Source organism: Bemisia tabaci, chromosome 3 (genome assembly GCF_918797505.1).
Source record: "Bemisia tabaci chromosome 3, PGI_BMITA_v3".
NCBI classification, from domain to species: Eukaryota; Metazoa; Arthropoda; class Insecta; order Hemiptera; family Aleyrodidae; genus Bemisia; species Bemisia tabaci.
In genome coordinates, this window is record NC_092795.1 from 26627319 (window position 1) to 26646515 (window position 19197).

A 19197-nucleotide genomic window follows, 5' to 3' on the forward strand; every position below is an offset into this window, starting at 1 on the left:
GGCACCTTAGCGGCGAAGAGACGCTGCGGAAAACGCCGAGCGAGGACGCTCCGATCTGTCTCGAACAGATCGGAGCGAAGACGCCGAGAAATTCCGCTCAGTCCGCTGCCTTTCCTACCGATTTTTGAATGTGTTTAGTTCTACAAACCCACGAATCGATCACAAAGGCCGTGAATTGATCGACAAAAGCCGTGAATCGATCGACAAGAGCCGTGGATCGACCGACCCACCCGTGAATCAATCGACAAAAGCCGTGGATAGATCGACAAACCTGTGAGTCTATCGACAAACCTGTGAATCGATCGACAAACCTATGAGTCGATCGACAAACCTGCGAATCGATCGACAAACCTATGAGTCGATCGACAAACCTGCGAATCGATCGACAAACCTATGAGTCGATCGACAAACCTGTGAGTTAAACGACAAACCCGTGAATCGATCCACCAAGTTGTGAATCGATCGAATTACGTCGATTGGTTCACGTTTTGGTTTTTCGATCGATTCATGTCGATTGACTAGATACCGGTTTTCCTTTTAATTGTCAATCATTTCTCGTCTATCGATCCACATTTTTTGTCGATCGAATCGACATCCGTTTTTTAGTAATTTGTCCATCGATTGGTGTCGATCGATTCACGTTTTTATTTTTCGGTCGATTTTTGTCGATCGAATCCACACCCTCCTAAAAAAAAGGGCGCACAGCCATTTTCGCGGCCCAGAGCATACTGTCCGATCAACAAAAATTCGAGAAATTGACGGCGGACAGAGCGGAAAAAATCCACGGATTCCGCTCCTAAGGTGCCGTGCTCCAAAATGTGAGCGTCTTCTCGCCCTCGACTCGGTAGCAGCATTTTCCGCCGGCGTCCAGGACGCCGCGTCCAGACGCGCCTAAGGTTCCGTAGCTGTGGCTCGGGGTGGCAGCACGGGAGAAGAAGAACAAAAAATATGGAAATGAGAGAAAATTAAATGAATGAAATTGGGATTTTCGTGTAAAAGTTGTTTTTTTTTGTTTGTTTTTTTTTAATGTGATTTTTTTTTTAAATGTGATTTGATTTGGCTTAGATACACTGGAAAGGGGTCATTTTCAGCTTCATCGTCTATTTTCGATTTTTCGCTCTATGAAAAGTTCATACGTAGTGAGTTGATGACGAGTTTTCAAGAGCACGTCACTCGCGACCAGTGGCGCGGCGTGCTTTGCGATATATCGATTGTTGTGCCATTTAAACCTATGGAAAAGGATCGATTATTAAGGTGTTCGCTGCGAACGCCCTGTTTATCGATCATTTTCCATAGGTTTAAATGGCATTACAATCGATAAATCGCAATTCACGCCACGCCACTATTGCGAACATCCGACAAAATACGGCCCTCGGGGCTGCAAAAAGTGCGAAAATATAAAAATTGAGAAATATCCCTAACTTGTGAAAGAAAACTGGAAAGGTAATAGTGGTTTCTGTTAGGAGCTTCGGAAAGAGAGAATAATGCTCTGAAATCAAACCCCTAGAAATTTGCAACTTCTGTAAACGTAGTTTTTTCCTAATTTTTGGATTATTTCTTCACTCTTCTCTGAATTTTCAAGGTTTTCCTTGACCACTGATTTCCCCGATTCCTCGATTTTTCCTTACTAAGACGATCCCGCAGAACTTCGCTTTTTCCTCTTACAATCCTACGATCCTAACCTGAGTTATGATCACAGCGTTTAATACCCTTCTGCACCCGAGTATGAGAGATTGTCCTATCTGATCCGCGAGTTAAATGTAGCATCGGCGAGAGGAAAGAATCGCCAAACACATCGATCTGCTGTGCAGCACTCATCAGTTGGCCCGTTGGTTGGCACGCAAATTTCTGTCGAATGGTGCCATTTTCTGATGTGACATTTCGTTGTTCCTCTCACAAAAGAAAGTAACTACATTTAAAAGTTGCTAGAATTCCCTTCGTAAATTGCGTGTTCATCCGGAGAATCTTACGCATTTCTAACTGAAAATAGCACTGATTTTCCCTTTAAACTCATGCAAAAATCAGCGAAATTTTGGACAAAATTGCACAGGTACATTTTTGTGGAAAATTGAATTTAATTACTTGGGTCAATCTTTCAATCTCGGAACCAGTGGCGTGACGTGCTTTGCTATCTATCGATATTTCGCCATTTGAAACTGTGGTAAATAATCAATTATTAAGGTGTTCGCTGCAAACACCCTATTTATCGATACTTTTCCGAAGATTTAAATGACCGATCAATCGATAAATCGCAAATCACGCCACGCCATTGCTCGAAAACGGTGTTACGCTGTTACGTTCCTTCGACGATTTGAACGTATTTCTGTCAAACGTAACTATGTGCATTATTACGTGAGCCTTGTTATGCATGTATTCTTATGGGTCTCAGGACTCATGTCTTAATGCACATAGTTCGGTTTGGCAGAAATCCGTCCATTTGTCCATTCTTTCCTTTTCCCAGTTCTGGCACCACCGACCACCGGTGGTTATTATATTGCTTTCTGTCGTTACTGTTTGTCTGGCGTCGCGTCGTCGGCCGACGTCAGGGCTTCTAGATGTGGCGAATCGCGAAAAAACCGCCGCTCTCCGCGCATCCCGCCGCACAGTGGATCAAGCCAATGGGAGAGGTCGGACAAATTTCGGAAACTTTAAATGCTTATAACTCCGTTTATACAAAACTTTGAGGTTCTAAAGGTGGTTACATTGGTTTCCTCGCGAAATTTTCTTCTCGAAGAACCCCTGAAAGTCTAAAATGTGACGAAAAGAAAATCAAAATTTGCAGTTTTAGTCAAATAATTCATGCCCGACCTCGTAAAGTATCTGTCTACGGGAGAGTATTGCCATCTCTGTGCCGCTCTCTGATTGGTTCATCAGTTTTAGGTCATCGTGGAGCTTCAAAGTTGGCCCAATGTAAACAAACCCGACCCAGAGGAACACGTAGTATTATCGGCTGAGAAATGAATGATAATCACACTCAAAGCTTAATTTTCGGCACAAATATTCACTAAAGTTCGATTCGAACTCAATGAAGAACTTGGATATAAAAAGAACTTTGTGGAACTCTTTCGCCATTTTGTTTGTTTACATTGGGCCAAAGTAGGAGCGGAGGGGCTGGGGTTTGTTTACATTGGTCCAACTTTGGGGCTCCATGATAACGGACCAATCAGAGAGCGGCACACTTTCGAGTACCTGTATAGGGAGAGTGTGGACAACTCGATTTATATAGCTCTTAGGGCTCAAAAGGGTAGGTAACCTTTGAAAACGAAAAATATCACTGCCAATCTAAATACTCCAATATCAGACCAAAATTGACAAGTGTTGTTCACAAATGAGCCTTCTTCCGCAAAAATGACTAAATTTATGCAAAAACTGAGTCGAATAAGTGCTTTACCGACGACAGTTCCTTATAATTGTAATAATTAATCACTCTGAATAATTTGACTTCATAGACTGCCTACCCTTTTGGGCCCTAAGAGCTCCATCACCTAACCTTAAAATTTCCAACACGTCCATACTCTCCCTGTATAGGTACTCTAGCACACTTTTTCTGTAGTAAAAGGATTGAGACGGCAATACTCTCCCGTATACAGGCACTCTACGACCTCTCTTATTGACTCGATACACTGTGCGCCGACGGAAAACGGGCTTTCCCCGAACTTTGGCATCGCGGTACAACTTTTGTGTTCGGCGCGTTTCAAGGCCGCTCCGTGTCAATCCGCCGCGGATTTTCCAGCACGAAAAGTGCCGCTCGCACGAAAGCCGCAAATTTTAATTGGTCTCCGTCGAACAGTTTCGGAAATAATGGAAGGGGCGACGATTGGGGGGAGAGGAGGGGCGCTAATGACTTTACGAGGTTGATGACTCACCGCGATAAAGTGTCGTGCAACGAGAGCAAGGGTGTAAAGCTCGAGTGGCAAGGAATCAAAGTAAATCGACACAAAAGAACCGATTGAAATATTAAAAATAAAGGGGCACTGAAAAAAAAATCTCGGTGTATTTTCTAAGAAAAGGGTAAAACTACCAAGTATTCAGGGTTCTATTTGATCCCAGTTTTTCCTTGGTAAAATTACCACTTATGGAATTGGTAATTTTACCGAGAAATCTCGGTAAAGTTATTGAACTTTCTCGGCAATTTTATTGGACCTAAGTAAAAACACCAATATTTGTTATCGTCTGTGGTAGAATTACCAAAATAAAATGGCGAAGTTGCCGGGAATTTGATTACCAATAAAAGTGGTATTCTTATCTGAAAAAAAACAGTAAAAATACCAGTTTTTAGGTAAGTTTACCAGTCTGTCTTGGTAAAATTACCAATACTTGGTAAAAAAAGTGAGATAGTAAAGGTACCAACGGACCTTGGTAAAAACGCCGAGAATTATTTTTCAGTGGGGGGAAAAGTTGATATAAATAATTAACTCTTAAAACTGTCCTTTCTGCAAAACCTGGATACAATACTGCCGTGCTGTAGAAAAACGCCGTATGATCATTCGAGAGTTGCAAAATTTCTTCCGATAAAATTTTTATTTTCGAGGGAAGTTATCAATATTTTTCCATGAAATTTTTAAACTATTTGGATCGACTTACGAACGAAATTCTCTGAAAATCAAAAGAAAAATGTTTATAAATATTCCCATATATTCGTGATTTATCGAAGGAAATTTGGCAAAGCCTGAAGGCTCGTACAGTGTTTTTCCTTAGCACGGCAGAATAGATATAAAAGGATACATCTAAAATTACTTTGTACTTGTTGACTTGCTACTTAATATCAAGTTCATTTTATATTATGCAGATGGATACAGGTGTACATTTCGCAGGAGTTGGACTTCTTTTCCATAGAATTTTGTTGGGATCTTCTTAAGAACCCCGAGACTTTCTTAAAGTGGGATCGCGAATTTCCTGAAATTTTCAAATTCTGTAATTTTCCAAACCTTTTAAGGTTTTCGAGACAAAAAGACCCTATCTTTCTTACGATGTTCGCAAAGAATGAGATTCTCCTCAAAAGCATATTTACTACAAAAATTATCTATCGAAAGAAAAAAATGTATCATCGGGGCCATTCAAAAATTTTCATGGGATCAGACTATTCAAGGTTCCACGGTAGAGTTCCTCGTTTTCGCCTGATTTTTCGGGGTTTCGTAAAATTTACTGCCTTTCACAAAAATTCCCTGGCATTTCAAGATACTGAATGTGTGATTATGGCGTAAGAATTTAAGAGCTCGTGAATAGGTTCATGCGTTTCAAAAGATTCTATCATTGCGTTGGTGTACCATGAAAAAGACTCCTTCGTAGTGTCGTTCTAGGGGTGTTAAAATTATGCCTTTATGGCCATAAATTTATCAAAGCCTCCCGCTTTTCAATTCAGTACCGACTGTGAGGCGATTTGATATGATTCATGACTTGATTGGAAGAAAGCTACAAGTACGTGGAATCCAGAGAAGAGAAAAGTAGCCAGACTTAATAAGGAGAGCTTAAAATCTCGGAGACAGGGAAATTAATTCATGGAAAAATAATAAATTCAGTCACGGAGATTTCTCTTTATGACGAGTTTGCGTTTGAGCCACTGAGCGATTTGAAGTCATGTTTGAGCCCATTTCATAGATCTCATAAAAAGTCAGTGTCGAATGGAAATGCAATTTCAAAAACCTAATTTTCGAACGAGACGTCCTGCGTGACGGCAGATTCTAATAATCAGTTTTTAGAAGCGCTCGTTAAAAAGTCGGAACATTTTTTGGCTGTTCTCATTTAAACTAACTAAAATCAGTGAGAAAGAGGAGATTTAATTAAAATATGGGTAAACAAGGCTAAAAAATGATTAAAACCCTAAAAGGCAGGACGTTTCGTGAGTGGTTACGTGATAACGGCTGGGATCAGGTCGCCTCTCAATTTTTTACTTGTTTTTATGTGTTTTTGCAGCTGAAAATGAGGTGGTAACTGCTCGAAACGTCCTGCCTTTTAGTGTTTTAATCATTTTGTAGCCTTGTTTACCCATATTTTAATTAAATCTCCTCTTTATTGGTATTTTCGGGCTATGTTCTTGTGCTTTATCGTTAAAATCAGTGAGCAATCACTAACATAGCTTACTCTATAATTGAAAGACCACTCAGAGTTTATCTGCATGAAAAAGGCAAAAATGTATTATTAAAGTTTTGAGGAAAAACCGAACGCTAAATTGAATCGATGATTGCAAAGTTGTTAGTGGTGTCAGTCAAGCATAGTGAGGAGTATTTTTTTGGTCATATTTGCATTTACGATAACAGAAGAATACAAGCTTCGACGACCTCGAGCGATGATTCGAATAATAAAGCGTGAGGTCGTGGTTGATTTGCCCCAAAATCACACAAAATCCGTGTTGAAGTCGGCCAGTGGCGTGGCGTGAATTGCGATTTATCGATTGTTATGCCATTTAAAACTATGGTAAAGAATCGATTATCAAGATATTCGCTGCGAACACCCTGTTTATCGATCCTTTTCCATAGGATTATATGGCATAACAATCGATACATCGCAATTCACGCCACGCCACTGAAGTCGGCAGCGTTTGATGCAAATATTGGAGGCGATGCAGATGAATGATCCCGTTTGAAAACAGAACCATACTTGGTCGTGAAAATTTCCTTGAAGAGAAGCCGCGGGGAAAGAAAAAAATGCGCCTCCTCGCTTTCGAAGACCTCATTTGGATGCGGGACAAAAAAATTCGCCGAATTAATTTTGAGATTGAAAGTTGACTTTGAAAAAAGAATTGCTCGTCACAGTTAACGGTGAGATTCGTTTGATTGCGATTGTATCGGGACGTGCAAAAACCGCTTAAGTCGATTTTTCCAGTCTCCAGTTTCTTTAAGTTGATAATATTTTTAAAGAGTTGATACAACATTATCAACTCAAAAAAACCGAAGACCGGGAAAATGGACATTAGCGAGTTTCGCACATCCCGGTTCGATTAAAGAATTCTCAACAGAACGAGGAGAGTACAAGTCTGTTCACTAGATTAATTTCGCGAATAAAGGGAGCCGTTTAGGATATGCCAAAATGTTTCACTTCATAGGTGATCTGAAAAGTATATAAATTAGGAAAAGTTAATTTTTCTCTCTTTATTTCAGGATAAAATTATACTTCCACGGCCCATATAGAGAGAGCAAGGAAGTAAAAAAATTCAATTGCAGATTTTGACCGACGGTCGGGGAAAGTCAGGGAAAACTTTCGTCATTTTCCCTGACATTTTCCAGGCTGTCCCTAGAGTACCTGTATAGCGAGAGTATGGACAGATCGCTCCATGGAGGTCTTTTTAGGGTCCAAAAGTGCAGCCATCCCTCTAACCAACCTCTATACCACACAAAATTTCACGGTCAACCTGCAGAGTTTGCAAATTCTAACTCTAACCAAGATGGCCAAGAATGTACAGAAATGAGCGTTCTTCCGCAAAAATGAGTAAATTTATGCAAAAACTGAGTCAAATACGTGCTTTCTAAACGACGGTTCGGAACAATAGTATTAGTAAATCGTTCTGGATAATTGAGATTCATAGGTTGGCTGCATTTCTGGGCCCTAACTTTATTCGCAGGAGCATCGGTGAAGGCCTGATGGATTTTCAGAGTTTCGCATCTGTCCATACTCTCGCTATACAGGTACTCTAGCTGTCCCTAGCTTTTTAAAATTCTCTGATATTTCCCGGTTATTTTTTACTGTACCAACCCTTCAAGTCATGATAAGTCAGGGAATTCAGAAATTTTGGAAATTGATGAAAGCAAAATAAGTCAAGGAAGGTGCAGAATTAGAAAACGAAGAAATCCCAAGGTAGATTTACACAGGTATGGACAGAACTAAACAACTGGCCTCTGATTGGCTCTCCAGCGGCCCCTTAACGTCAGCCATTTTGGATGTTTTGATTATTTTGATTTATTATGTTCGGTTTATCGTTTGTCAAAATTTTGTGGGATTTTTTGCACAATTTTGGTTATACTATATTAATTTTAGCGTTTAAACGCACAAACGTTTGAATGTTAATTTGATTGTAATTTAATTAAAAAACGGGCCCCTTAACCTACGTCACGAGGTCATGTGACACGTACTGAGGCTCATGGGAAATTTTCAACTTTTCCATACCTGTGTAAATCTACCTTGAAGAAATCCTGAAAACCTTGCGCCTAGGTTTCAGCATCGAGTCGACTTTTTCGACGAATTCAATTACGCTTGTGATGTCGCGTCCGTGGTGTCTCGGGGCTCAACTTGTCCGGACTCTCCGAGAGTGGGCCCTTTTCTTGTACGAAGCACAAAGCTCTGGCAGCGAAACAAATTCCTCTGCCCACCATCGGAGGTCGTACGCGATCCGACGTCTTGTCCGTTGTACTCGCCCACCTTACCCCCAGACCCCGACCAGTTCCCGAGTCCGCTTGTCTCCAAGTCTCGAGGCCACATGGCCCCATGGACCCGTGCCCGGGCTTAGGGTCTCGAGAGGGATGAATGTAGGCAACACCTGCCACCTGGAAACAAAAGAAGCGTCTAGACCAGAGACAGGGTGTCTGGTTTTGTTTCATTTTGGGAAATCCTGATTCTTCCTGCTTTTTCCTGATTTTTGACTGCTAAATCCTGATTTCATAATTTTTCCGAATCCTGATCAAATCCTGATTTTTTGCGGAGAAAAAGTAACGGACGGATAACGAATAATTATCGGAAAATAAGCGGACGGCCGACTTTTCTCAAAACCTGATTTCCCGACCGATTTTTTCTCAAATCTTAATGGAATCGGGATTAAATCCTGATTGACCTCAAATCCTGATATGATCGTGAAAATCCTGATGCTAGACACTCTCAAATCGAAATACGTTATTTTTCGTCGAAATACGGCACGCAGCCGACATCTCATCACTCTTCATTTTTTCCACAGAAACTTGTTTCCACGTATTTTATTGAAAGTTTCAGCGAATCCCTTATTCAAAGAATTTTCTGTGAAAATTTCGAATAATGAAAGTCATGCTTGTCGCCCATTCGTATAGATAAAATAGATAAATAAGTTTTGAAACACATTAGTTGAGGTGCGTGATTTCCGGCACTTCTACAATGATTGCTCTTCCGGGTGTAGAACAACGGAGGGCGGAAAAATGACCATTCTTCGTGAAAACATCTTGCGTGCAGAGGATCGCAGGGCCGCTCCGAACTAGCACCGAACCGTCGTCGGTAAAATTTATTTGCATTTAATGAGATGTTCCTGTCCTTCCGTTTACCCTTGATTAAAGCAAACAATAGACCGTGCATGTAGTCACAATTATCGTCAACCGCTGTTGCATTCCAACTTTCCCAGAGGAATGTGAAGTGCTGAAGTCATAGGGTCTCTGAGTCGCAAATTCATGAATTAAATGATCGAACGGCATAGAGACAGTTCGGAGAGTTTTGAAGGAAAGAAACACAATCATTATCATATAAATAATTCTTTTGATAGTAAGAAATCTTTTGCACGTTTAGTTTTCACTTTTTCGAGAGGGAAAGTCAGGGAATTCGGGAATTTGAAGGTTAAGAAAAAGCATAATATTACGGGGAGAAACAGGGAATTGTTAATGAAGAAATCCTCGAAACCTTATTAGTTTCTCTCCGTTTTCTTTATATTTTAATTTGCAGACAATATTTTGAAGTATGTCGATGGAGGCACGTGCTTACGAGCTTGAGTCACCAAACTGAAAGATAGAGAAGCCAATGAAAGGAAAATATTTAGTTTTATTTTTCCCTCGCGACGACAATGAATGGGCCACTAATCCGCGCGCTACAGCGTGATCCTTGAAGCTCGAAGCTTAAGCCGGATACTCACATCGTCGTCCCTCTGACGTTAGAGCGTATCTCAATCTCCAAGTGAGCCCTGTTTTCCATTTAACTCCATGCTTTTCAGGGCTCACGCGGAAATTGAGATACGCCCTTACGTCGGAGGAGCGACGACATGACAAAGGGACGAAGCAGAGCCATCGCTCTTGTATTTCCTATGTCGTTACGTTACCGTATTCGCCCAGTGAATTGATTAACGGACAATTTACATAATTATCTGCCTCCGATAGAATTATGTTCACGTATTGTTCCACTGCTGTCTCTTCTCGTTAACCATAAGCTCCGTATATGATGAGTCTATGATTTCCCGGCCGTTTTTGGATTTCCTCGCAGATTTCATCAGTGTTCGAAACTCACAGGCGCCAACGCGCCAAATGCGTCTAAAAATCGGCCCTGGCGCCTAAAAAATGAAGGCTCTGCGCCAACGTGGCCCCTACAAATTACCCCCCCCCCAAAAAAAAAAAAAATCCTAATTTTTCTGTTAGGTGATTTTTCGAAAGTTACAAGTCACAGCAATTATGCTCTGTCATTCATATCGACTACATTTTGGAATTAAAGAGCTACTAGTTTTGACTACCCACAAAAGCGCCCATCTCCATAAAAAATTATTAACACTTAAGTTGCCTCTAAAATAAGCCAGAAAAAATAGTTTCAAATTGCTAGGTGTAGTCCAATAACTTCGTGCTTCCTAAGAGAAATTTTCTTGAAAGGAGGGGTGCCTACTGCCTAGAGTCAAACATTGCTCATGGGAGATTGGGGGATGGGTGGCCAAGGGTTAAACATTCTTGAGAATTTAAGAAAATAACTTTTATAAACAGAAAAAGTCTAAAGACGGCTGTGTTTGGGGGTTGCCCTAACACCCCGATCATGAGGCACCGAAATCCTACATCATAAGTTTGAAATTCAAATTCTGAGCTTTATTAATCTCTTGAGGTTCAACATATTTAATTGATGTTGCATTGTGAGCTCACAGGATCACATTTTGGCCGCTGCTCATTTACTTCAATTCTGCGACAAGTATCGAAGAAAAAGAAAAAGGAAAAAAAAACTCGCTTTCTTAAAGATAAATTGAATTGGGACGTGCGAAAACCGCTAGCGTCCATTTTTCCAATCTTCAGTTATTTTTTGGTTAATAATACTTTTAGAGAGTCGATACAACCATAAAGGTGATGGAAGGACTCGTTTTGGGATTACGGTAACCTGGAGACGAGTATTAACGCCACTTTCGTGGTTGCATCCAACTTCAAAAAGGATTATAAACTCAAAAAACCTGACGACTGGAAAAATGGACAAAAGCGGTTTTCGCATGTCCCGATTCAATTCCTTCCCGTAGTCCCGGTCGCAAAATATGGTAGACATACGCTACGGTTCTGACGCATTTTTCCAGTCGGAGAGACCTGGTGGTAGACAGCTTCGCGCCACATTTCCCCCGGCTCTTGAGTGCGTCAGTGAATGCAGGGAGTCCATGACGTCACAGGCTGGCAGCCATCCGAATCCGCGCACCCGGCCATCCGGTACACTGCCTTTCTAAGGAAAAACGCCGTATGAACCTTCAGGCGTTGCCAAATTTCCTTCCATAAAACGCTTATTTCCTAGTGAATTTATGAATATTTTCCTCCCAATTTTACAGATAATTTAGTTCTCAATTTTTCCTAAAGATTCTGAAAATTTAAAGGAAAAATATTAATAACTTTCCTGAAAAATAAACATTTTATCGAAGGAAATTTGGCAACTCTCGAATGTTCATACGGAGTTCTTCCTTAGCACGGCAGTACGGTTACCTAACACGCCCCGTTGAGCATCCATGAGCACCCTCACCCACACAATCAGGAGCAATTATCTCAACCTCACGACAAACTGCCAAATGCAAATGAAAAAAAAAATGAAAAAAGTAAAAAATCCTGAGCTAATTTAAAAATGCATGATTTGTGGGGTAACTTATCGCGATGATTTGAACCAGCTTTACTAGGAAGATATAAACTCGCACATAGAAAAAACGTCATTCATGCATTCAGAGCTGAGGAATGATGTAAAAAGACGCAGCTGTATTTTTAGCGTCTTAATTACTTAGAAAAATTTACCAATGTCGCATAATATAACTATGCTTACATCACTTTCTAACTCAAATGCAGTATCAATCACAGTAAGTTCACTATGCGGTATCGTGTCTGTTATTTAGAAAATATGATTTACTTTTAACTCGCAATTGTAGGTCCCAGAAGATGACGAGTTTTTTTTTTTTTTTTTTTTGGGGGGGGGGGGAGGGAGGGAGAAAATATGGCGATGATTACTTCCTAGCACGACACAATCAGATACTCTTGAATGAGGAAATTAGATGGAAAATAAAAATAACGGGCAGAAGCTTATAGATGTTATAAAATGCATGAATCTGAAGAAAAATAATTTTAGGTGAAAAATAAAATTTAAAAAAGAGCTTTTCTGCTGAACAGGCTCTACGGGCTTCAGCCTCAGGGAAAAAAGAAACGAAACAAAAAATCTTAATTTCCTGAATGAAAAGAAATCCTACGAAAACTACGGGAGAAGTATGTTTTCAGTCGTTGTTTACTGATATGAGACCCTCACATCAGCTTATACGGAGCGACGTGCGAATAAGATCAGGCCATGAGCTTGGAAGTCAAAGGGGGAAAAAATTGGTAAAAAGATGCTTTCATGGTGCTCTGAAATTTTCCCGAAGATTTCAGTGAATCATAGGAATACCATAGCTTTCTTTGTTTACAACAGAGGCGCCCACTTTCAAGTTCCCGTCGCACAGTGGATCGAGTCAATCAGAAAGGTCGGACATGAATTTTCCGACTAACACTGCAAATTTTTAAGTTCATTTCGTCAAATTTTAAACTATAAGGGGTGTTTCTTGCAGAAAATGTCACGAGAAAACCACTGGAGCGACTTTTAGAACTCCAAAGTCTTGTGCAAACGGAGTTATAAGCGTTTACAGTTTCCAAATTTTGTCCGACTTCTCCTATGACTCGATCCATTGTGCGTCGGCTAATGCGTTAAGAAAAACAAATCCAACTAGACCCAAATAATCGTCAATTCTAATCGATAAACTTGCTGCAACCGAAGCGCTGCAACTCGAATTTCGAGGCATCGAATTGGACCGATCGCCGACCGCGGCGTTCTCCTTCGCGGCTGCAGCGAGCACAAGCGACAATGCACCGTTGCAGCCCCCCTGCCCCTTCGGCCGGGGAAATGGGATCCAGTGCCCCCTCCCGCGGGGGAAAGGGGGGCGAAAAACAAGAGTGAAATGAACACAAAGCGTCGCGAGAGACGGCCGGGGCCGCAGGCCGGAGGAAGCGGTTCCACGGCGAAACGGAAAGGCGGTCCCGAAAGGGGCGGGCGAGGGGGGGTTCACCATGGGGGGCGAGAGGGGTGGAGTAGGGGGGTTTTTGTAGCTCACTGACCGCGACCCGCGGTCGTACAGTGGGTATGTCGCGCCGACGCGCCACGCCCAGGGTCGGGGACTAGAAGAGTTTGTGCAAGCACACTCACGGAAAAAAAAGTGGTCCGCTACGTGAGCGGACCTGCTCGGTGAATTTGAGGTACGAGCTTGAGGAACGACTGTCTGATAAAGACCCAGGTGACTCCTGGTTGTCAACCCCGTACTCAGGTCGCCTGTGGAACCCGGCTGTTCGGGTCTGAGATGAATACCGTAACTTCAGTAATGACGAGCGGCTGGTCGGCGCCAACGAACGGGGAAAGTCCACCCCGTGGATACCGGACGCATCGACCCCCGTCGGCACAGAAGGATCAGGGCTCAACCCCGCGTTGGTCCGCATTTCCGCATGTCTGTCCGGCCAACTAATTACCGTTGGCGTGGTCTTTGTCCACTTACCACCGCGCGCCATATTGGTGTTTGACTTCCAACCGTTCTGACCGTTTTAACTGCTTTCCAAGTTTCAGTTGGAATATTAATATCTGTGTGAACACTGTGTTATTTTCTGTTTTGTTTTTGTGTACGATGTTGATGTATTTGAAGAAATCTGAGACGATTCTACGAGAGCTGTAGGCAGTTAAGGATTAAGTGTATTGTCAAGGTGAGTGTGTTTATTAGGCCATTTTAGGCCCTCGAATATTCTAGATTTTCAGAATTCGTCACTCATACATTATTACTCACATTTTTATCTTTCTTATTTCATTTCTCACATTTTGCTTCACAGAATCATTCAATTTTTCGTATCTTGGATCTTTATTGTTTTTGCCCCATCACACCTGCAAACAAGTGCACACCTACTTTATACATATATCAAGTACAACGCGAGAATATTTACCATTTGAGTTACGCATAGCTGGACAACAGTGAGGAATTTAATGTAACTAATATTCAATTTTTATTTGCATTCATTCATTTTTAATGGAATCGATGGTTTTATAATGCTTGTATATTTGTTATTTGGTCACTCATTTAGAAATCAATCAATGATAAAATCCGCAATTTGAATTTTTAAGAATACTGGCATTTCATTACACATTCACGACATTAGTAACGCAACTATTAAGTCCCACTGATTTATTGAAAGGCTGAAATCCAAAGAGAGAAAATACTGACATCGACAAACGCGTGATGCACGTTAACTTCAAAGCAAATGTGTTACATGAAACAATTATTTCCCCCCATTTTTTGCTTATTTATTTATTTAGTTAATAAGTAACTAAAGGGTGACGAATTTTGAAAATTGGTAGAAAATTCATGACGGTGTTCAATGACTGATAAACACACACATCTTTGAGCTTTTGAACAGCTTTGACGCCTGACAGCTCTTTTAAAAAACTCTCATCTTTCGGAAAAACTATCAAAATCAAACAGAAACTGATACAGGAGCACCAGATCTTGATTGCGGGACTTTTTTGGGTTTCTGACTTACATCATGAACTGCGCATGAACGGGAAGTACGAAATTGCTAAAACGGATGCGAACCTGAAGAACTAATAAACTCTTATTCCTATATAGGAACAAGAGCTTTCTCAACGAATAATAACTGGTCTAATGCACAGGGAAAACCTGAGGATCCCTGGAGCAGCAGGGCTGAGAAGGGGGGGGGGGGAAGAAAAAGAAATTCGGTACTGTGATTACATCAGTCTAGCTCTGCTACAAAATTCGTCTTGGTCTGATCTAACGAACGAATAAGCCCGCATGAACGACCGGGAGTTCCGGTATTCACAGCGGACCTCTCTGGAGTGGTGAATGAGTAGGACGGTCGGCGTAGCGAGACATTCGCAGTTGTCCACTCCGGCATAGTGACCATCAAATTCACAGGTACTATTACAGTCGTCAACCCCGGTAACCCTCTATAGCGCTATATTCACAGGAACTTTCCTGCAACCGGTACGGACTAGTCCGCTCGGGTAGCAGGCCTTTTTTTTCCGCTTGCGTCGCGTTTGGGAAAAACAACGTATAGGCGTTCGGACGTTGCCAAATCGCTGTGGCTGAGACACTCATTGATTGGATAACGTTGAAAATGTTAAAGTACGTTGAAAATATAGGTTAAAAATAAAGTTAAAAACATGGGTGTATCAGGCTAAGACATGATAAAAACAGTTTTAAGTGTTGTTTTCTTGTATTTTTTCGTTAAATCGGGCTGTTGCGTGATACTAACTAAGGGATCATTTCCTGAAAAATTCATCGATTTTTATCTTTGAATTTTTCGAAAAGTTTTATTTGCGATTAAATCATAGTGTTTTGAAGTCTTAAACTTCTGTATTCCCTGATATTTTCCAAATTTTTACTAATTTTCGGATGCGAATCCTTGATAAAGGCTGGACTTTCTTTCCGCTTCCTTCTGGGTGAGGGGGGGATTAAATGTTCTACCACGGCCATGGTGAAAAATTTCATTTCCTTTTCCAACACCTGTCCAAACATTTCCTTGTTCAACACCCTCAATGAGCCGAGAAACATCCAGGAAAGCTTGGAGACTTCAACGCTGAGTAGAAGGGTAAAGGTCTCATGAAATCAGAACTCCCTATTCGTCCAGTTCAGTTGGCCATGATAGCCACAATGAAGAACATTTTCTGGTCCAATACCTTCAAACATGGATCGAATGGAAGTTAGATTATGGGGTTCGGAACAATTTTTTCTTCATATTTTGTACGATTTTGTAGCGCTGAGTCCCCGCAGATCATCGAAAATTTACATCAAAGATGGTCTTGGATCGAATAGAGAAGAAATTCTCGGTTAATTATGCAGATTTTCTGAAGATTTTTCGCTCCGTGAGAAATCCCTATACCTCAGCTTTTTTCGGTCCTTACACCACGGATTATACTAGTGAAAAATGTCCTCATGAAAGTAATCCTAACAATTACTTCTTACAACATGTTATATTTTCTGAAGAAATTCTCCGTTTTATGCCTTTACACTTTAAACTGGTCCTGCGGAGTTAATACTTGAAAATTTAGGGTGTTATTCACGTCAAATGATGCAAAATTATACCCCTTGTAAGCTGAGTACGATATGATTTTTTATTTTTTAAAGTGTCAAAAGTAAAGGAAATTTTACCTGATTCCACATTACAATGAAGAATTTGCATACAAAGATTTTATTGCTTCATCTGAGGGTGCCTAATGAGCTGAGTTCGCAGTATTTTTTATAATTTTTTTCTGGCACGGGAGAATAGAGAAAAATAGATTTAAAAGTGAGAAAATGTGCCGCCTAATAACGTCATCTGGCGGCATTTTCCATTTAAAAACATGTATTTCAGCAGATTACGTTATTTCGTCATGTTTTCTCCAATAATTGTCCAATTTAGAAACCAAAGAAATCCGATTTCTCAGTTTTCGTAGCAGGATCATTCCAGACACCTGCAAATTCTCTATTGTCAAAATTAGAGGAAATTTGCCTGATTCCATTACAATTTTAAGTGGCCGAGAGTGCGATTTATTTAGATTGAGTGCGAGAGGAAGCCGCATAAGACACCTGTTAGAAGAAATAAGCCGCGCTCGATTATTTTTCCCGAGCCTCGAGAGCGATTTGTAAACCGTGGAGTTTCAGTTTGTGAGGCGAGTCGGTGCCAATGTCATGGGCGAGGCAAATTGCAGTGATGAATTCACTGCATTCGACGGACGAACGCCCGAGCGAGACGCGATCATCGGAGCGAAACAGCGATGGGCATTGCCGGCAGCGCCAGAAAACCCCATGATATAGCTCGCGGCAAAAGCGAAAAGTTGAGGTAGATAACTATTCGCGCTCGACTATGGGCCATTATGCCTAGTATCCTAGTTGAAGGCGCTCTTCTCGAGACTTCAGGAGCTAGCAGATAACTACTCGCGCTCGACTGTGGGCCATTATGCCTAGTCTCCTAGTTGAAGGCACTTTTCTCGGGAATTCAGGAGCTAGCAGATAACTATTCGTGCTCGACTGTGGGCCATTAAGCCTAGTATCCTGGTTGAAGGCGCTCTTCTCGGGACTTCAGGAGCCAGTATAATGAGAACGGGCTCAGTCGTGGACTTCAAATGGATCGCCCCTCTCAAACCAAAAACTGTTGAAGGAGGGCGGTATTCTCTGATCAAAATGTTCATAAATTTTCCATTTCCAAATTTCCTGAGTTGAAGAGTTTGCCTGGAGATGAGCGTGTTGTACAATTGGTCTTTAGTTTTGAAAATCAGTTATGCTTCTTTGGAGTTACACCGTCGTGTTTTTATGTCCATCCGACGCCCCTAAACGGATTTATAGGCCCAACTACGCTTCTCAAAACTGCAAATGAGTTTTGCTCAAAGTAAATATTTTTCGAGGACGCTCTACTCCGAGCAAACTCTTCCACTGTCCTTATTCAATTTCAAAATTTAGAATCACTGTTTCTCAGCGTTTCTTAGCCTCCTGAATGTATCCCCAAAAGTTTCAATAAATTTCGTGTTTCACGCGTGAAATTTCACTCGAATAAATTTCATGAAATTTTCCATCTCTGGATAGAGGTACCGACTGGATTCGTGGCCAAAATGAGCTGAGCCTGTCACCCATACGCTGCCATTGACGCCATCCAATAAAGGTGCAGCGGAGTGGGTGAACGGACCCAAAGTTTTGAGAGTTTCTAGACGGCTGGGCGCGGGCGCGGGGCACAACACGAGCATGAGTGAAAGGTGCCCGGGAGCAGAAGCAGGTGAGCTGATCTGATTGCGGCTCGCGCTCCCGCTCCTGCGGTTCTTGGGACTCGCAGCTCACTTTCTACTCGTCGCATTTCCGCGGCGCACAGTCTAACCTCTAAAAACTAGTTGCAACGACTGGCGCCGAGCGAAGAGCGCTGCCGTGGTCGGGAAAAACGCCGTAAGAGCCTATGGACGTTGCCAGATTTACTTCAATAAAACCAGAATTTTCTCTGAGAATGGAGATGTTGCATGTGTAAGGAATTTCGCGATTTGACTACTGATTTTTGTGTAAAAGTTCGCGAGAAATACGATGGTGCCACTGGTTTCCTCTGAAATCAACTCCCAAGCTCAAGAAAAGCTCTCAAGTTGAGGCCAAAATGGAGGGAATATATCACCCTACCCTGAGAGTCCACCTCTACATCAAAACGAACACTCCATGCAAAGATAGGGAGCAAATACATTAGCAGTGATGCCGTGTTTTCAGTTTTGGAGTCCCCAAATAAAGTGGCAACCCTGCCAATGTATTTGCTCTCTGTATTTTCTCTGAAACCAACTCGTAGGCTTAAAAAAGCTCTCAAGTTGAGACCAAAATGGAGGGAATATATCACCCTGCCCTGAGAGTCCACGTCTACATCAAGACAAACTCTCCATGCAAAGATAGGGAGCAAATACATTAACAGGGCTGCCACTTGGTTTGGGGACCAAAACTGAAAACACGGCAACCCTGCTGATGTATTTGCTCCCTATCTTTGCATGGAGAGTTTGTTTTGATGTAGAGGTGGACTCTCAGGGTAGGGTGGGATATCCCCTCCATTTTGGCCTCACTTTGAGAGCTTTTTTTGAGCTTGAGAGTTGATTTCAGAGAAAACCAGTGGCACCATCGTGTTTCTCGCGAACTTTTACTGAAGAATCAACGGTCAAATCGCAAATTCCTCACACATGCAACATCTCCATTGGGAAAGTTTTTCGTTAAATTTTTCAGCCAATTTTATTCGCATTTTCATCTAAAATATCTGAAAATGTCAAGTAGAAATACGAATAACTTTTCTCAAAAATACGTATTTATCCGGAGAAATTTGGCAATTTTCGAAAGTTCATACGACGTTTTTCCTTAGCATGGCAGAGCGGGTGCCATATCTGTGATCCTTCGCTCTTGCATTTGTGCTGGGATCAAAGTTTCCCGGGAAAGTAGATTGCCAGGAAAACCTCGGCGCGGGAAAGTTCCTGAGAGCGTCCCCGGTGGCTTTTCAGAAAAAAGGATTGGATGGTTAGTTTGCTTGGGTTGGTTAGTAAGTT

At 41.6% G+C, this 19197-nt stretch overlaps 1 protein-coding gene across 5 annotated transcripts in view; it reads right to left on the minus strand.

Moving 5' to 3' along the window:
* Window positions 1-19197, minus strand: part of btsz (bitesize) — a 117857-nt gene that overhangs the window by 15781 nt on the left and 82879 nt on the right. The gene's annotated exons all lie outside the window — the stretch shown is intronic.